This window comes from Benincasa hispida, chromosome 11 (genome assembly GCF_009727055.1).
Source record: "Benincasa hispida cultivar B227 chromosome 11, ASM972705v1, whole genome shotgun sequence".
Classification (NCBI taxonomy): Eukaryota; Viridiplantae; Streptophyta; class Magnoliopsida; order Cucurbitales; family Cucurbitaceae; genus Benincasa; species Benincasa hispida.
Genome location: NC_052359.1, coordinates 62,195,627 through 62,214,169, shown reverse-complemented (window position 1 = coordinate 62,214,169; position 18,543 = coordinate 62,195,627).

Below are 18,543 nucleotides of genomic sequence, written 5' to 3'. Positions count from 1 at the left end.
CAAATACTGGTTCTCGACTTTTTCCAAGCTACCCAAAGGACCTAATGGACCTGTGGCTCGAAGGTCCAACGGTACGTGAATAGCTGACTAAACTCTTTAGCCACGAGATCCACCAACTGTTAACTGTCAGGCATTCCACTAAAGACCAACAGTTGAACTCTTCTTACCACAGATATGTTTCTCTGTCTATTGGATATAACCAATCATGAGTACGATGACCTTTCACAGATGCTCGCAAGTACAACTGGGTCAATTTACCATTTTGCCCCTGTAGTTATATCTCACTCCTTAAGTACCACTGATTCCTTTAATGAACAATACAACATAGTTCAACTATGTGTGAACACCTCTTGGGCCAAGAGAAGGTGTGTGGCGCTACATCATTCAAGCCCTAGAATCAGCTCTTAAGGGAGCCATCTATCTACTTACTCTTGCCTCGGGGTAGGAGTGAATTCCATCTTGTGTAGCTGAGTTCCCAACTCCTAAATCAGACGAATCCCCAAAATGGTAGGTTTGAATCGGCGACCTAGCCACTCGCACCCATACAAATAAAAAACTGCCCTCAATGGCAAGAGTTCCCAAGTCACTCAGGATTGAGGTCATGTTACCTATGGTCATCCTAGTGAAGTGAAGTCTCTATCATGAATAGTGTTATATAATAAGATGTTAACACTTCGTGGTCAGGTCTTATACAAACTCTTTGTATAGGACGTCGTCGCTCGCATGTTCCCAACACGAATGATCAAGATCAGATCATCTATGACAAGTCATAACACTTGCGACCATTCCACAAAGCGGGTCACATCCGTAACATTACCAGGATAAGGTTTCCCTCCTATATCCATATACTACAAACCATTTTGGTTATCACTCAAGACATGATCCACTTGTATGTCACCACATACATGCTTGAGTCACATACAGATAAACAGGGATTTTATGTTTATTGGTTTGTGGTAAAGCAAATAAAACAAGTAAATGAGCAAAATACAAGATGTGAAGTAAATATCATATATTAACAACACAAGCGTTCGTACAAACTGTTTACAAACTACAGGACACGAGACTTTAGGGCATCAACCCCAACAAAAACGACGTTGTGAACAAAGTTGAAATTCCTAGAAACTATTTCACCAGACCTAATGAACCATCTACGAACTACACTGTTCTTAACATCATGGGCTAAGATATGCCGAAACATGGCGACCATCTCCTCAACATTTACTACTTTTGTTCCCACTAATCCGCCAGTTGTCCTTAGTAAAGTACATAAAATGGCAAAACATTTCTATCCATTTGCTTGCTTTCACGACAACTTAAATCAGACTCATGGATTAGCCAAAAGTGTGCTAATTGATGTTTAATGTGATGTGGCAGGTATTCTATCCTCCTATGATCGTTGAGTAATAGCTCTAGTGTTAGAAGTAATTGATGTTGGGTAGTTGGGAAATGGTTACTACTTCTTAGGGGTCCATTATACTGTAGATTACGAAAATTGGCTCTTGAACCATTTATTCATGAGTGGTTTTTGAAATTTATGTAAAATTTAATTTTAGTTTCAAACTAATGTACTTTTAGTTTAAATAAGAATATACTTATCATGGAATTTTAAATGCATATAAAATTGTATGATATAGCTTCGTAATAGTAGTAATAGTAGCTTGCAGTACTTTTAATGTTTAACTTTAAGATTGAAACTTTTATCTAAATTTAGAGTGCAATTGGATGAAATTGAAAGTTTGAAGTAAACATGCATATTTTTTTTTCTTTTCTCTCATTTTTACTTCTTTAACAAATAAGTATAAATCATTGTCTATGGAGTTTTAAGTTTGTTCACCTTAATCCTTAAATACAGTTATTCATAGCTGTTACTTTACTTTTAGTTTATCAATAAAAAATTTTGTTTGTATTTTTATCAAATATATCCAACCCTACCAAATGAAGCTATCAAATAGGTATTATTAACATTTGCTGCTGATCACTAGCATGTTTTAACCCATAGATGAGTGCTAGCCTTACAAACTATTTTTTTTTTTATTAATCAACAACAATAACCATATTCAATTTCACGCAATGTCATTGAATAAATTCATTTTTGAATATGAATAAGAAAATTAAAATTCTCATTGATAAAATAGTCTTGATTTTAGTAGGTTTTATTTTAGGCTCATGATTAAATCTTGAGTTTTAAATGTAAAATAAATCAATAAAAAGAAAAATGTGATGAAGCCTAACAAGTATAGGAAGAAAATCAAGCCTTTAAGAATGGAAATTGTTGTAACAAAAATACTGTAAAAGCATAATTAATATATAACTAAATTATTTTAAGAATTTAAGTTTTGTATCAACAAACACTTCAAATATACAGGATGAAATTTGAGAAAAGAAGAAGTACAGATTAGTTTCCACCTGACCTACAACACATAGAAGAAAAGATTTTAAATCTACCAACCATAGAAATGAACAAGAAAATAGTGAGACAAATAGTACGAACAAAGACAATAAACAGAGAAAGGAAAAGACTACCAAGAAGGACACAAAAGAAAAGAAAATTGAGACAAAGAAGAGTACCACCTTACGTACGATTGAAAGAGGAAATGTGAAGCTTCGCTTGTTTTCTAATAAGTTGAACACTATGACAATCAATAAATAGATGCTTTAGTAATAATATAAAGAAAAAAGTGAAAGTGATTTAACAAGAGATGTGGTAAGCAACACAAAAGAGAGGGAGGGGGAAGGGACTTACCAACAATGGTGTTGTGAAGATGGGGTTGTCCTCATAATTGTAAGGAAAAGATGTCTCATTTATAGAGAAGAGAAGATATTGACATTCTATGTAATGTGTAGGTCAATTTTAGGTGTACCTATGGTAATAAGTACAGGATGGAAACCCCACCTAGTGAAATAAAGTGAATAGTGTACCATCAATGTGAACCAAATACATTGAGAACCAAAGAAAACACTACTGTCAATCACACCAACAAAGTACTTGCAAACCACTACTTTACAAACCACTACATGTAATCAAAATAAAGTAAACCAAAAAATAACAACTTGGGAACCAAACAAGATTTATGACATAGATGCAATGAGATTGGAAGAAAAAAACAAGGAAGCCAACAAACAATAACTATCCTAGTATTATGCTTAGACAGTAACAACCAGCCTCAGAGCAACGAAATTCTTTCTTAAATCGTTCTAAATTTTGGATAATATGATATATCATGGTAAATCAGATACATTGATCATTAGAGTCAATGCAAAAATAGTCATTGAAATAGTAGCATATCTTTAACCTATAAACAGAGACTAAGAAATAGAATCACATCATGAAAATAGCATTGTAATCAATGTTTATACAGTGACAAAAATGAATAGAGACTGATAATCAGTGACCAAGAACAGGTAAAGAAAAATATAAATACAAGTATGATAAGTGTTTATACAGTGACCGATAATCAGAGACCAAGAATGGAAATACAATTATAATTAATGTTTATATAATGACATACAATTATCAGAGACCGATAATCAAAAACCATGAAATAAAGCATAGAACAAAATAATCGAAGTGAATTGAAAAGATTTGTAAAAAATAAGCTTACATTTGTTAAAAATAATTAAGGAAAAAAATTACAATGACTCATCATCGGCTAGTAAAGAGAAAGAAGACTTACCATTTGATCTAGTAACTTGATAGCACCGAAAATATGCTATCTTCCTCTATTTAACTCGGGGTTGTTAAGCTACTTAATGTGTTTAAATTAACTTTTTTTGTAGGACTTAAGTGTACAAGCGGTCGAATGAAGCGTTCGGTACAAAAAGGCGTTAAGATGACCAAGATAGGAGCCAAATTGAACAAATGAAGAAAGAAGACCAACACATTGAAATATTCTGCCCTTTCGAGCGTCGCAATGCTCCTCCAAAGCATAAGCCCAACACTCGCTCGATGCTTGAAGGCAATAGGCTCAGGTGCAAGCCAACGTTGCAATTGCAACGCTTTGAAGATGGAACAATGCCACCATTGCAACGCTAGTGCAACGCTTAACTCCAATGTTGTGCAGTAGAATGGTAACATTGCAACGCTCAACCCTAGTATTACGGTGTTACATAGTTTAAGAGAACTCCCACCTCTGCGCGCGTGCAACCAAGCATTAAGGGCAACATTATGACGCCTCCTTGATGCTTAGCCAAAACGCGCTGCAGCATTGCAACGCTCTCCCTTGCGTTGCGACACTTCAACAAACTTATAAATAGGCCATTCGGGGCCAGCACTCTAGACACACTCAAGTAGACAGCCGCCCTTCTGTTTCCTCTCAATTTCTTCCTTTAGTTTCACTAGAATTTTGAATCTTCTTCCTCTTTGAGCATTGTATTGAATTAGAAGATGATATGTGGCTAAAGGCTAAGAACTTAGCTTGGGTTTCGTAGTTTACTTTCATTCCAATTCGTTCTTGAGATTATGTTTTGTAATTTTGTGAGACTATTCTAAATTTTATGAGAATTTATCTTGTGTTTATCATTTAATTGTCTTGTATGGGATAATCTGACAAATTAGCTATGCATGTATAATTGATTGCTTTGATTGCCCTAATTTGTAATCGTTAGGTAGTTGTCACCTAGAAGCAAGAGTTAATTAAGTTTGTGATGTTAAATTGGGATTCCAACTAATAAGCATCACTTTCTAACTTAGATAATTCTCACTCAAATAATTGGTTAGACTATGGAAATCAATTATTTGGCTTAGCTTTGCCTTAGACCTTAATGCCTGTTGATTGATTGTTTAGTTGAGGATTCTCACTTTTCGTTTAATTAACTTGATTTTATGGACTACCGGTTAGGATTCTAAACGCGTAGGCGAAGTTGTAATTTGAATGTCTCATATATCTTTTGAATAGTCTATGATAGAATTGAATAGAAATGAAATAAACTAGAACTATCCAAGCTAAGTATTTTGTTCAATTTATATTTTTATACATTTTTTCTCATTGTGCAATTTGATTTTCGTGCAATGTTAATTCAAAATTTTCACAAACCCCCCCTTTAATAACTTCCTATGAGTTCCAATTTTTTAGGAATCCAAATGAAATAAACTTGTATTACTAGTTAGTATAAGTAGTTTGTTTGGTGTTTATAAATATTATTTGTGTAACAGGGATTTATAGGTGACGGTGAATCCGGCGATCTACCATAACCCTACCAAGATTCGAACACCATCCTCCATCTCCTACCATGCTCCAAACAAGGATCTCCATCCCCTACCAAGCAAGATTTGAAATCCAACATGGTTGTACAATATCAGACTTAGATAGATAGGAGTGACAACACAAAAGATTGGAGAACTGAAAGAAGCGGTAAGGGGAAACCCTCGTTTGGAGCAAAGAGAGCAAAGAGAACCAAAAGAAGTAGCAAGATAAAAGGAGGAAAGGGAGTGACATTCGAAACGGAAAGATGAAAGAGGAAGCCGAAAGAAAGGGCTATGGATCTAGAGAAAAACACAGATCTAGACTACCAAACATACCATATCTAGATCTGCAAAGGATTTCTTCAAATCCAACCAAAGAGAACCATAATGGCAGTCGATCAGTAGGAAAGATTCATGCTTTAATAAACCTTAGAAACATGAAAGCAGTTAGTTCGTAAATCTCATTATAAAAAAGTTAACTTATTTCAACTAAAATCAAGTATTGCAAGTATTTAGGTAAAAGATCTTAAATCATTTGTCACTCACAATCACCAATTTGTCCCTTCGGGCTTGTATGCTTCACCTATATTTGTTTGACCTAAAAATTAGATAAAAAAATTTAGGGTTACTCCTTAAACATATATGCAACTCAAATATTCTATAAATATTCCATAACTTCAACCAAAACACTCTTGAACCTCATTTAACTCCAAATTACCCCTAGTTTAGGATTTTAGCTCCTTTAACCCTAAATTATTTAAAATATCCTAAAATTAGCTTAAAACACAAATTTATGCATTTCAAGGCCAAAATATTCGAAAACATCCAAATGGCCATAAAAATTACTTACAAAATTCAAATAACTTAAATTAGGGATAATGGACTAAGAAAATAGTGGTTGATGCACGGCTGGGTGACAAACCATGTACATGGACGTGTCTGGGCGTAGGATAGGCAGCAAACCATGCCCACAGGCATGTCTGTGTGTATGGAGGTACGCGCGGGTGAGTGTTAGGGATCGATTAACATGCACAAGGTGGGCGGACAAGGCACTGTGTGCATGTAGGATGGCGTGGGTGACAAGGCGGGCGCACGCGGCTAGACACCCTCCTTAGCCGACAGTCTAGTGACTTCTTCTGCTTCTCGACAACAATACACCTATAAAAATTCAACTCCAAATTCTTCAATTTTCAACCAAATTACCTCAAATTTATTCCATAAAAATTTAAATCTATGTCTTATCTGACTAACATCAAGATTTAAAGCTTTAAAATCCCTTGGATCCTTTGAAATTAGCCCCCACAACTCAAGTGCCCACAAACTCACAGGTTTCTGAACAACTTATAGTTTTTCATCAAAAACACCATTTTCTTGCACTTCAATTACATTGATGGCCCTCAAGCGTCACACCTCTCTGAGTTTACGTCGAAGAAAATTGAGAATGACCTGAAGGAATTGAAAACGTCAACCCCCTTTAGTTGAGTTAAGGCCATCCACCTACTGCACTTCTCCAATAACAAGTCACCTATTGCCACCCCCTTCTTTGACCACTCAACCCTACTACTCTTAATTACCTATTTTCCTTTAATTTTTATCCATTTTTAAATACTTAAATATCTTTATGAATTTCCTTAAAATTTAATTCAATAAGCCATAAAATTTCCTTAAGTATCAATTAAATTATCCATATCATTTTCCTAATTTAACTTCTACAATCTCCCACCAATTTTCTTTTAAGTTCCACATTTCATTCTTATTTAATTATTTAACTCCTCCAAGTACTTAACCAAACTCCATCTTCAATTCACTTGACTAAATAGTAATACCTAGGAAATTCTTCCCTTCATATTTTCACATTTTCACATTTTTCTAACTTAATTCCAACACTTAGACAATATTAGGTTTTTCAAGTTAACACCTAATTTTCCTTTCCATTTGATTCAACACAATTATTCACACCACTTAAGATAAAATTCATTTAATTCAATCCTCAAATTCATTGAAGATACCTAGGTTGTCCAATCCCCAAATGACACATTAAAGCTTAGCTTTAAACTAAAAAATTAGTAAGAATTTAGGGCTTACACCACAAGTCCTTCTTGGCCAATGTCTAGTCTCTTTTCCTTTAGGTCACCCTCAAAATTTTCCTTAGTATTTAGAACACTTAACAATCCTAGAACGTTATTTCAAAATTTACTTAGATTTTCTCAAGTTTAACACTTAGAAAGATTTCTTTCTTTACTAAGCTTTAACCCTATACAATAAAGATTAAACTTACTATGCATCTTAAAGTATGCAAGCACCCGAGTTAATTTTAATGTATAGATACTTAGAAACTCAAGTTCTAGGGTTTACAAAAATGTAATCGGAAAGGGGATCTTCAGATCTAGTTACAAAGGTATAATGAGAGACGAAACTTCAATTGCCATTAAAGTAATCGACTTAGATGGTCATCGAGGTGGAACGTAGGGATTTCTTGCTGAATGCGAAGTATTCAGAAACATAAGGCATCAAAACCTTGTAAAGATCCTTAGTGCTTGTTCCAGTTTGGATTTCGAGGTCTTGATTTTGGAATTATGTTGAACGAGAACTTGGAAACTTGACTTCACAGAAGAGGGGGTGGTCGATCAAAACCGTGGCTGACTTTGAAACAAAGGATAGACATAACTTTAGATGTAGTAGCTGCAATGGATTATCTTCACCATGGATTAGAAACTCCTATGGTTCATTGCGATCGAAAGCCGAGTAATGTTCTTTTGGATGAACAGATTGAAGGATGTCGTTTTATAGAGAACCTATGAGCGAAAATGAATCATCCAAATCTCATTTAGATTGAACATAAACACTTACTGTAAAACATATAAATTATGCTCTTTAACTAAAATTACAGCATGCTTTCTAATAAGAAATAGAGTTCAGAGATTATACCTTTGAAGAACTCTTCTTCGCATTAATCCTTCGAACTTTCACGAAGACTTCGAATAGGCACGAACTCTCCTCAAGCAAACAGCAACAAGAACTCGATCCAAAAAAGGACACAACCACTTGGTGATCATGGTATTCTCGGGGTGAGAACACAAGAGTGGTAGGCTTTGGCTATTTTGGTTAGGAGGGAGTTTGAGGTTTGGAGGAGGAAGACGATTGAATGAAGAACAAGCTGTCGCATAGCAAGTGGTTCAATCGTGTAGTGAAGCAAGTTTATCGCATATACTCTAATCAAATCGTGTAGATTTATCTCTCAATCATGTAACACTTCTATTTGAAATAATAAAATCATATTTCATTTAACCGTTTAACGTCCCACTAAGGTGGTTAGAGAGAAAAATGGGATAATTATCAAATAGTTAATAATATAAATAAATATGATAACCAACTTATCATATTATATTTATAACCTATAGTTTTAATATTGCATCATATACAATATAAAATATATTTCTTTTTCTCCATTTTATGGTATTCAGTATAAATCATATTTATATTAAATTTAACAACTATTTGAATCTCATTAAAATATTTATTCCTCCAAAACAATAATGTATCAAATATAGTATATCAATTAAATCGTATATAATTAAATCAATTTAATTATATCATATATAATTAAATTCTCTCTTATTAATTTGAACATTTTAAATTAACCAAAAACCTTATTCTCAACTAAATACTTTTGAGCTACCAAGGGGCCTTATGAAACTGTAGCTTGAAGCTTCAACGGTACGTGAATAATTAATTAAACTCTTTAATTACAATATCCACCATCCGTTAACTGTCGGGCACTTCACTAAAGACTAACAGCTGCACTCTTCACACTATAGATATATTTCTGTGTCCATTGGATATAACCAATCAACAGTACGATGATCCTTCACAAATTGCTCGTAAGTATAACTAGACCAAATTTACCATCTTGCCCCTGTAGTTACCTCTAATTCCTTAACTACCACTAATCTCTCTAATGAATAATATATCATAGTCCCACTATGACTAAAACCCTCTTGGGCCAAGAGAGAGTGTGGTGCCATATTGCTCAAGACTTGGAATCAGCCCTAAAAGGAGCAATTTATCTTCTTACCCTTGCTTCGGGGAAGGAGTGAATTTCATCTTGTGTAGCTGAGTTCCCAGCTTCCTAATCAGACAAATCCCCAAAATGGTAGGCTTGTTAAGTCGACAATTTGGCCACTCTCACCCATACAAATCAAACAACCGCCCTCATAGGTAGGAATTCATAACTCACTCAGAATTAAGGTCATGTTACCTATGGTCATCCTAGTGAAATGAAAGTCTCTACTATGAACGACGTTATATAATGAGACTAAACATTTTGTGGACTGGTCTTATACAAACTCCTTTGTATAGAATATCCTCACTTGCATGTCTAATACATGAATGATCAGGATCAAATCATTTGTAGTACTTTACAACATTTGTAACACCTACAAAGCGGACGATACTCATAATGCCACCAAGATAAGGTAACCAGCCTTATCCATATACTACAAACTATCTAGGTTATCACTTAAACATGATCCACCTATATTTCTCCACATACATGTTTAAGTTACAACGATAACCTTGGATGATAGTTTATTGGTTTGTGGTTAATGTAACTAAAATATCATATATTTCATAGACAAAGTGAATAAAATATCAAATATTATCAATCACATAAATATTTGTTCATACAAGGTTTACAAACTATAGAACCCTACGAGATTTAGGGTATCAACCCCAACATAGATGATAACCCATGTTCCCAATTTTAAGCTCGCAAGATTGCTTCATGTTCAAACCGATTCTACAAACCTAGTTAGAGCATTACTAGTGGGCTAAGAGGATTTATTGGCTATATTGGCCCACGTAACTACAATCTTTCATTACACATCTCCATTTTTAGCTTAAAATTTTAACCTAATATTAACAAAGTAGTGATGATTATCGATTGGTCGGTCAACGTCTATTTATAGCTCACATGTTGGTTAAGAACTAAACTTGTAATTTAAACATTTTTTATATCTTTGTCAAAAGCAAGCCAAGTTTTGAAAAAAAAAAATTGAAAACATGTTACTGTCATGAGATTTTGATTGAGAACTCTAACGTTTTTTAAAGGAAAGTTAAAACCATGTAAGAATTTGGAGAAAATAAGTATAAATTTTAAAATAGAAAACTAAAAATAAAATAATTACGGAACGGGATGTAAATTTTCAAGTTTGTGTCAATTTGGTCGAATTTTAAAAATGTAGAACAAGTCACTAAACTTTTTATTCGAAGCCAAATAAAGTCCTTAAATATTTAATGTTGTGTTAAAAGAGGTCTTTGGACCTATTCACTAAAAGACAAAATTGAATAGGTAAGGATTTATTAAATATTTTTAAAGGATTTATTAAATACTTTTAAAGCTAAGGGATATTTTAGACACGAAATTAATTGTTTAGATACTTATTAGACATTCTTCAATTTTATAAAACTCTTAGACACAAACTTAAAAGTTGATGGACTGACCGGTAATTTAACCTAAATATAAGTAATAAATGTTGAAGGTGTGACAAAGCAATGAAGAGTATGTGTATGAGATTGGAATATCAACAAAAGGAGATGTTTACAGTTATGGGATTCTTCTTTTGGAATTGCTCACTGGAAGAAGTCCAACAGGGGAAGTATTCAGTGAAGAAATAAACCTTCAAAATGGGTGCAAGTTGGGATTCCAAATATGGTGATTGAAATTTTGGATGAAAGATTGAAAGAACTTTCCTTTCAAATTCAACCGGTTGAATATCTCATTTATATGTTAAATATTGGGTTAACATGTACAAATGAGTCGGCAAATAAAAGATCTGAAATGAAAGAACCTCACTGATAAATCTTCGGATCTTTTGGAGGTCTCCTTTTTTCACGGAAGGGATTACGTTTATTATGAATGGCTTGGAGGTCCGTCTTCTTTTCCCATATGAAGCGATGTTACATCTACTTTTTGGGTCATTCCTTTGCGAGGAGGGCACTGGAAGAGCATGATTCTTCTCTTCTTCTTTCTCCTTATCCAGAGTGATTTGATTTGTTTTTGTTATAATTCTAAGTTTTTATGGTTTGGTTTCTTCAAAATAAATAAATAAATAGAAATAATATTTGGATGACATTAAGATGTATCCATTGTATAGTGTCCCACTTTAATCACATGGAGAAAAGAATAAATTTTTTTTTTTTAAAAAAAAACCTCAACTAAAAAAAAAAAATTAAAAGAGTTTGTCATGTGACAAATATTAATGGAATAATTCTGTTGAACGTATAATAATGACATATCTTAAGATACACTAGAATTTTGCTTCAAATAATTAGGCTTCAACTCATAACATTGTTAGCCTTAGAGAATTTTATTTTTCTCTTCTATGTAAAGAAATTTCAATACTATTACTGATGATTTAAATTTTATTCTCATTTGTTAACGTTGTTTAAGAATGAAATGGGTAGATCAATAATATCGGGAGAAAAAAGTGAACAAAAAACCAATTTATACTCTTATAATTTTGAAGTTGAATCAATTAAAATGGTGGATAATTTTCTATTTGGTCCACTGTTTTCTTTTCTTATAAGATTTGTTTGATGAAAAATAATTTCTGAAAACTAATTTAGTAACACAAACTAGTTCTTATAATTGGATTTTTTAAATGAAAAATATCGAACGAAAATTCAAGTTCAAAGAAATGGAAGATTTTTATGAGATTTTTCTTTTAAAATAACTAATAATAAACTGTTGCTTCCTTTTCAGTCAAATCCCATTTGCAGAACCCCTTTACTACTAATTCCTAATTAAAATGTTTTTTTTTTCAAGAAGTAAAGTCATTATTAAACATTATTGAGGTTTCATTTGGTGGTGTCGTAGCTTTTAAAATAATTGCAGTTTTGCTTTTAAAAAATCAACTGTAGAAAAAATTAAATAGTGTTTGGTAAATTTTATTTTTAAATTACAAAAACTAGTTACAGTAATAGATAAATTAATACTAATTTGACAATTTAATTATATGAACCAAAGTAGACTTATTATTTTAATTACTTGTGTTATAACATAGCAATGTATCTACTTAGGACATTTATAATAAATTATTAATTCTCATTTAATCTACTTGGGACAATTCTAATTTAATTCTCATTTAATTCCTAAGTATGCCAAGTGGCATGTAAAGAAGGGTAAACTTCTTACTTTGGTTTGTTCTGAAGTTCATTTAGCTTCTGTACCTATAAATACTTGGTACTACTACTCACATAAGTATATTGATGCAAGGTTGCCTATGGAGTTGGCCACCAAGTGATGCTGAAAGATACATTTATGTGGGCGATGGCAAAGTATTGGAAATTTTAGATTACTATTAAAAATTAGTTATTGTTTAGATCTAAATGAGACTTTTGTTGTACCGTCATTTAGAAGAAATTTAGTTTCTCTTTCCAGTTTGGACAAATTTGATTTTTCTTGTTCTTTTGGAAATAATAAAGTTAGTCGTTTTCAAGATTCTAAGCTTATTGATACCGGTTCTTTAATTGATAATTTATATATGCTTGATTCTTTTGCTTAATTTATCAAGATCCTGTTATTTAATTCATGTCATACAAAGTGTAAATTAAATGAGAATTCTGCTATGTTATGACATAAACATTTAAGTCACATCTCTAAACAGAGAATTCAAAGACTTGTGTTAGATGAAATTCTCGATTCCCTTGATTTAAGTAACTTCAATATTTGTGTGAAATGTATTAAGGGAAAACAGACAAACATAAGAAAATTAGGTGCCAACAGATGCTCAGACATCTTAGAACTAATACATACAAACATTTGTGATCCATTCTGTACGACTTCTTGGAATGGACAACAATATTTTATTACGTTCATAAACGATGATTCAAGATATGGGGTACCTATATTTAATTCATGAGAAGTCTCAATCTTTCACTACATGAATTTTGGACTTTAATGTCGGTTGAAAAAAGTGAAACTGGATGTATAATGTCAGTTTAAAAAAAAAAGGGATCTTTAATGTCGATTTTAAACCGACGTTGAAGATAGGCTTTAATGTTGGTTTAAAACCAACATTAAAGGTCTCAATTTATTTTTTTCATACTCTATTAAGAAAATCTCTTCCATTTCAAACAAATCCTCTCCCTTTCACTCTCTCTTACCAAACCCTCTCTTCTCTAAATCTTCTCTCTCCCTTTCATTCTCTCTTACCAAACCCTCCCTTCTCCAACAATGTTGAGTCTGATCTTCAACAACGAATCTTTGATTTTGTGGGCATTGTCATTGTCGTGGGTCTCTGTCCAGCATCTAGCGTCTTTTTTCGTTCGGTGTCTGTTCGCCGTCGACCAAATCCACTTCTTCCCCGTCTCGTCGACCAAATTGACCAGATTTATCCGTGTCGTCGCTCGTCAACCGAATCCACTTCTCTGCCAGACATTTTCCCTTTTTCAGTTCCACCGACACCCTATAGGTAAACTTTGAACACTTATGTATGTTATTCCATATAACAGAAGAATCATACGTTACATGAAAATTTAACATGGAGTTGTAAGGTGCTTGGGAAGAACTTATTGATCGAGTTGAACAAACTGGAGTTATATGATCATTGTCAATGACTTCTTTACTGTGCTAAATACCAAGAATACGTTCATTTCATCCATTATTTACGTCTCGTTTGTCAGGATACATTTGAAATCAATTTCTCATGCCTCATAGCATGCCCGAACAGAGAATGGGTGCTGTAGTTGGGCAAGATTGTGCAATTCAGGAAGAGGTTTGTGGATGGATTAATGAAAAAGCTACAATCCCTGTTTGGGCAAAAATGACCCCCCAATATCACTGGCATTTCATAGATATTCTTGCCTCCTACATTTGGAATATCACATTATCCTTAGAACTGTGCTTGTCAAGTGATGGGACAAATTCTTTTAATGATGATGATAGTTGATAATAATATGATATATATGGTACAACTTCTAAACAAACTTTGCACCTACAAAACTTTTACACTTTTTTTTAGTACAATATGGGAAGGGTGGAGGGATTCGAATCATGGACCTCAAGGTCATTAACACACCTCGGATGCCAGTTGAGCTGTTCTCACTTTCACACATAATTTATATGTTGGAAGAAGCAATATTTATATTTGAATCAGATTCGACATTTATGAATAATTATAATGAAATCTGTTCTATGGCTGTAGCTTTGGGAATAATTTGGATAATTGTGCATATAGACCAAATTCGGATGTTGGAAGAAGTAAATATTTTCCTATTTGAATCAGCATGAAGAAAATGAAATATGTTCTATGGTTGCATGTATTGATGCAACTGATGAATTTGCTCCTCTTTTTGTATGGTATTAATTGAATTGAATTTTCATGTAATGTGCAATTCTATAGATAAACCTTTTTATTCCAGGTCGTATTTGTATACCCATCGACCCTAAACACTGATGAGTTTGATCCAACCATCGAGCTAACTGTTGCCTAGGTAAAACAACAAGAAATAAAGGCATATAGCATAAATATTATACTTTTTCCTACTGATTTTCAGCGAGGAAAATGTTTAATTTTCATACATAATATATAGCAGTTGTTCCATTTTGGCTTATGAGCAATAAGTTGAATTATAATGATGGATTGCAGCTCCTAAAAGAACATAATGCAGCAGACATAGAAGTAGATAATGAGACTGGTATGTGATATTCAATCTTTACTATAAATTCGTGAGACTCCTGCTTTATTTACTATGGTAGCTGTGTTAGGATAATTGAATATTATGATTAACCAATGTCGTTATAATCTTTTGCTTTATTACAGACTGAGATAGGTTAACTGAATACAGATTGTGATATTTGTATGGATTGATGGAATTTTAAACTTTGCTGAGTTTTTATTTTTGGACTGTTCATTTTATTGATAGGAACTGAGTCCATGAATCTGGAGGTATAAGATCGAATGCCCATGTGACAACTTTTGAGACTTGAAGTCAAGTGAGTAATCAGATCTAAGTTTTTGTAAATCATTGTTGTTTATGTTGTTTATTCTGTTGAGAGAAGATTTTTGTTTAAATATTGTTGGAAGTGCATTTCTTTGTACAGGTGTTAAAGTAAATTTTTTTTGTATTGTTGTGGTAGTGTTGTCATGTTGCCGAAATTTTTCTAAAACATAAGAGTTATAACCCCGGTCACTAAAGGTGATAAATTTCATTTAGGTCAATGCTCCAATGTTATATCCACTCTTAGCTTACCCACTTAATCTAGAAGGGAGTGTGTCGGCAGTAGTTAGCAACCCTTTTGTGGCACTTACCACATAGCTAACTCGTTTAAATTGTTTGGGATACCATGGAATAACATCTTTAAAATTTAAGAACTAGCAGAACTTAAAACATTTATAACAACCTCAGGGCTCCATATATAGCAAACTTAAAACATATAAACAGAAATAAGGTTTAGTGGTCCCACACTCAAAACTAGTGCTGAATATGCAACACATGTATATAGATAATTACATAATAGACACCTAGACTTCCTCTTCGCTAAATCTTTGAAGTGGCAGAACAACAGTGTAGTTATCCTCAGAAGAGATGGCCACTACCTAGAAGAAGGAAAACATTTAAATGAGTGAGCTACTAACCCAGTGAGTGACTAATAAAACTTAAACAACATACTTTAAAACTGAAACTACCAAGCAAACATATGAATAAAACTTTTGTTATAGCATAACTTAAGACATAGCTTTACATATTCTTTAAGTTGAGAGATAACCCTTTTGCTCAATCCCTCAACGTTAAACCTTAGTTGGTGTGAAGTTCTCTCAACACAAACAACATCGACTTTACCTATGCATGTGGTTAATACTAAGTACCATCATACCTTAGGTACTACTGTCCAAATACCTTCACATTATCTTTCGAGTTCTAACATTCATCATAAAACTCATATTTTGAAGTAAATCATACTTTGAATGCATATCATCATAAGTTATATGCTTTAACATTTTTCTAATAAGCATCATTTCTAACACATGCTTTTTGAACGAATAAGTAATGAATACTTAAATCATGCTCATAAGCTTCTTTAAAACATAGCATGCGTTAATGGCTTATATGAAACATAGTTTGCTTGGAAAACACTTTAATCATTCATATAGACAAGCATGAGTCCAAACATTTCTCAAGCATGTGTTACTAAAACATTTGAAAAAACATCAACTTTGTCACTCAAAGCCTTTGGGCGTTCCTTCTAGGGTTGATAAGCCCTTCCGTTAACCCTGTGGAAATGAAAAACATGTTTAGCCAACACTATGGCTTCCTTGTGAGACTAACTCACCTAAAAGTACTCAACAATCAGCTCAAAACATCATTTTTTTTTCCAACGCATACCTTCCTATGTGGCCAACACTTAGGAAAAATTTTAATAGTTAAGCATTAGTCATGCGACCAACATTGCAACCCATGCGCCCATCTCATGTCTCTTATGCCCGTCTAGCACGCCAATGCACAACCAGCCCCTTGCACCCAGTGCTTCTTACCCCACAGCCTAGCGCCTCTTGCACCTTCTCACCTCATAACCTTAGCACACGTCGTATAGCACAATACCTTCCCCCTTGCACACTGCGTCAGTGCAAGCCTTATACCAACCTACCACTCGTGCGTGCTAGCAACCTGCCTAGTTTGAGGTTCTTGTAGCTTTTAAAATAATTGCAGTTTTTCTTTTTGAAAAATCAACGGTAGAAGGAATTAAATTGTGTTTGTTAAATTTTATTTTTAAATACAAAAACTAGTTACGATGATAGATAAATTAATACTAATTTGACAATTTAATTGAATGAACCAAAGTAGACTTATTATTTTAACTATTTTCACATTAATAATTTATTACAAGGGCCATATTTAAATATAGAAAAATAAAACAAAATATTTACAAAATATAGCAAAATTTTAATACTATAAATGATAGACACTGATAGGCTTCTATTAGTGTCTATCAGCGATATTGATAAACGTGAGATAAAAAAAAATTGTTTTCCTAAAATTTGGAGTTACTTCATTCGGAAAGTTTCTCACGGAAGAGCTATCAAGTGAAAGTGTTTGTGAAAATGTTTCACTAAGTGATAGCTCAGAAAAACTAAACGATTGTGGACCACTGACTATACGATAGGTCATCAGCTGATCATAGCTAAACGATCGAGTGGCTTTGTCTATACGATAGGCTGCCATTTACTATACGATCGAGCACATCGTTTATACGATACACTATGTTATCTTCCACTTGCTCGATTGTCTACACAATCGTTGTCCTTCAGTCTCTTCCTTAAGCCAAGATCATATAGAGCCCACAACTCTTGGATTCTCACACTGAGAATACCAAGGTAACTATTGTAGTGGTGTCCTCACTTAATCGATTGGTTTCGTGGAGTTGTTGGCCATTCGTTGTGTTCGTGCTGTTGATCGTGCTGTGCACCAGTCATGCGTTCGAGCATTGCTGGTTATGGACGTTGGGATATTGATCGAGGCATTCTTGAAGAATGTTTCTTCAAAGGTATGCATACTCTATCCCTTGATTCTATCGTTTAGCATGCTGTAATTTGTAGTTTTGCATGACCTGTTAGTTTCTATTTTTGTACTGTAATTGTTTATGTTCAATTAGAATGAAAATTGGAACGATCTCTTCAACTGCTCATGGAAATCCTCATGTTTGATTTCCTTCAATTGGTATCAGAGCCAGGTTGTTCTGATATTTCAAATTTCACTTCTGTTTTGAACTTCTTTTACAGTCGTGGTGAGTTTTAAGGTTTCTGCATTGCGTTTAAGTGTTAAATGCGTTTGTGGATGGGTGTTGAAGAATGTTTACGGGTTAAATACCTATGTTTCAAGCTTTCTTTGTGATTACAATGTGTTAATTTGTAAGGGTCCCTATGTTTTTGGGCATAATTAAAGGCAAAAAGTATGTAATTCAAACTGTTTGAGTTTGTTGAGTTGTTCGTGATGAAGTTTCAAAGCATGGAGATGTGGTTCTCATCAAGGAAAAAGACCAAAGGTTGGTTGTATCGTGTAGCCTAAGGTAAACGATGGTTGAGTTTTTACAAAACGATCGTGTAGAAATGTTTTGCCCAATCGTGTAGTATTTACTAAATGATCATTTAGCTGGGGTAAAGAGTTTGCTCTATCACATAGTGTTGGTTACTTGATCGCGTGGACGCTGTAGGTAAACGATCACTTAGAGCATTTGATGCTCATCGTTTAATAAAAGGTGCGCGCACTAAATGATCGTTTAGTTAGCATGCTTCATCGCATAGTCACTGACTACACGATCACGAGGTATATGATACCTTGGCGCTTGCTCAGCGATC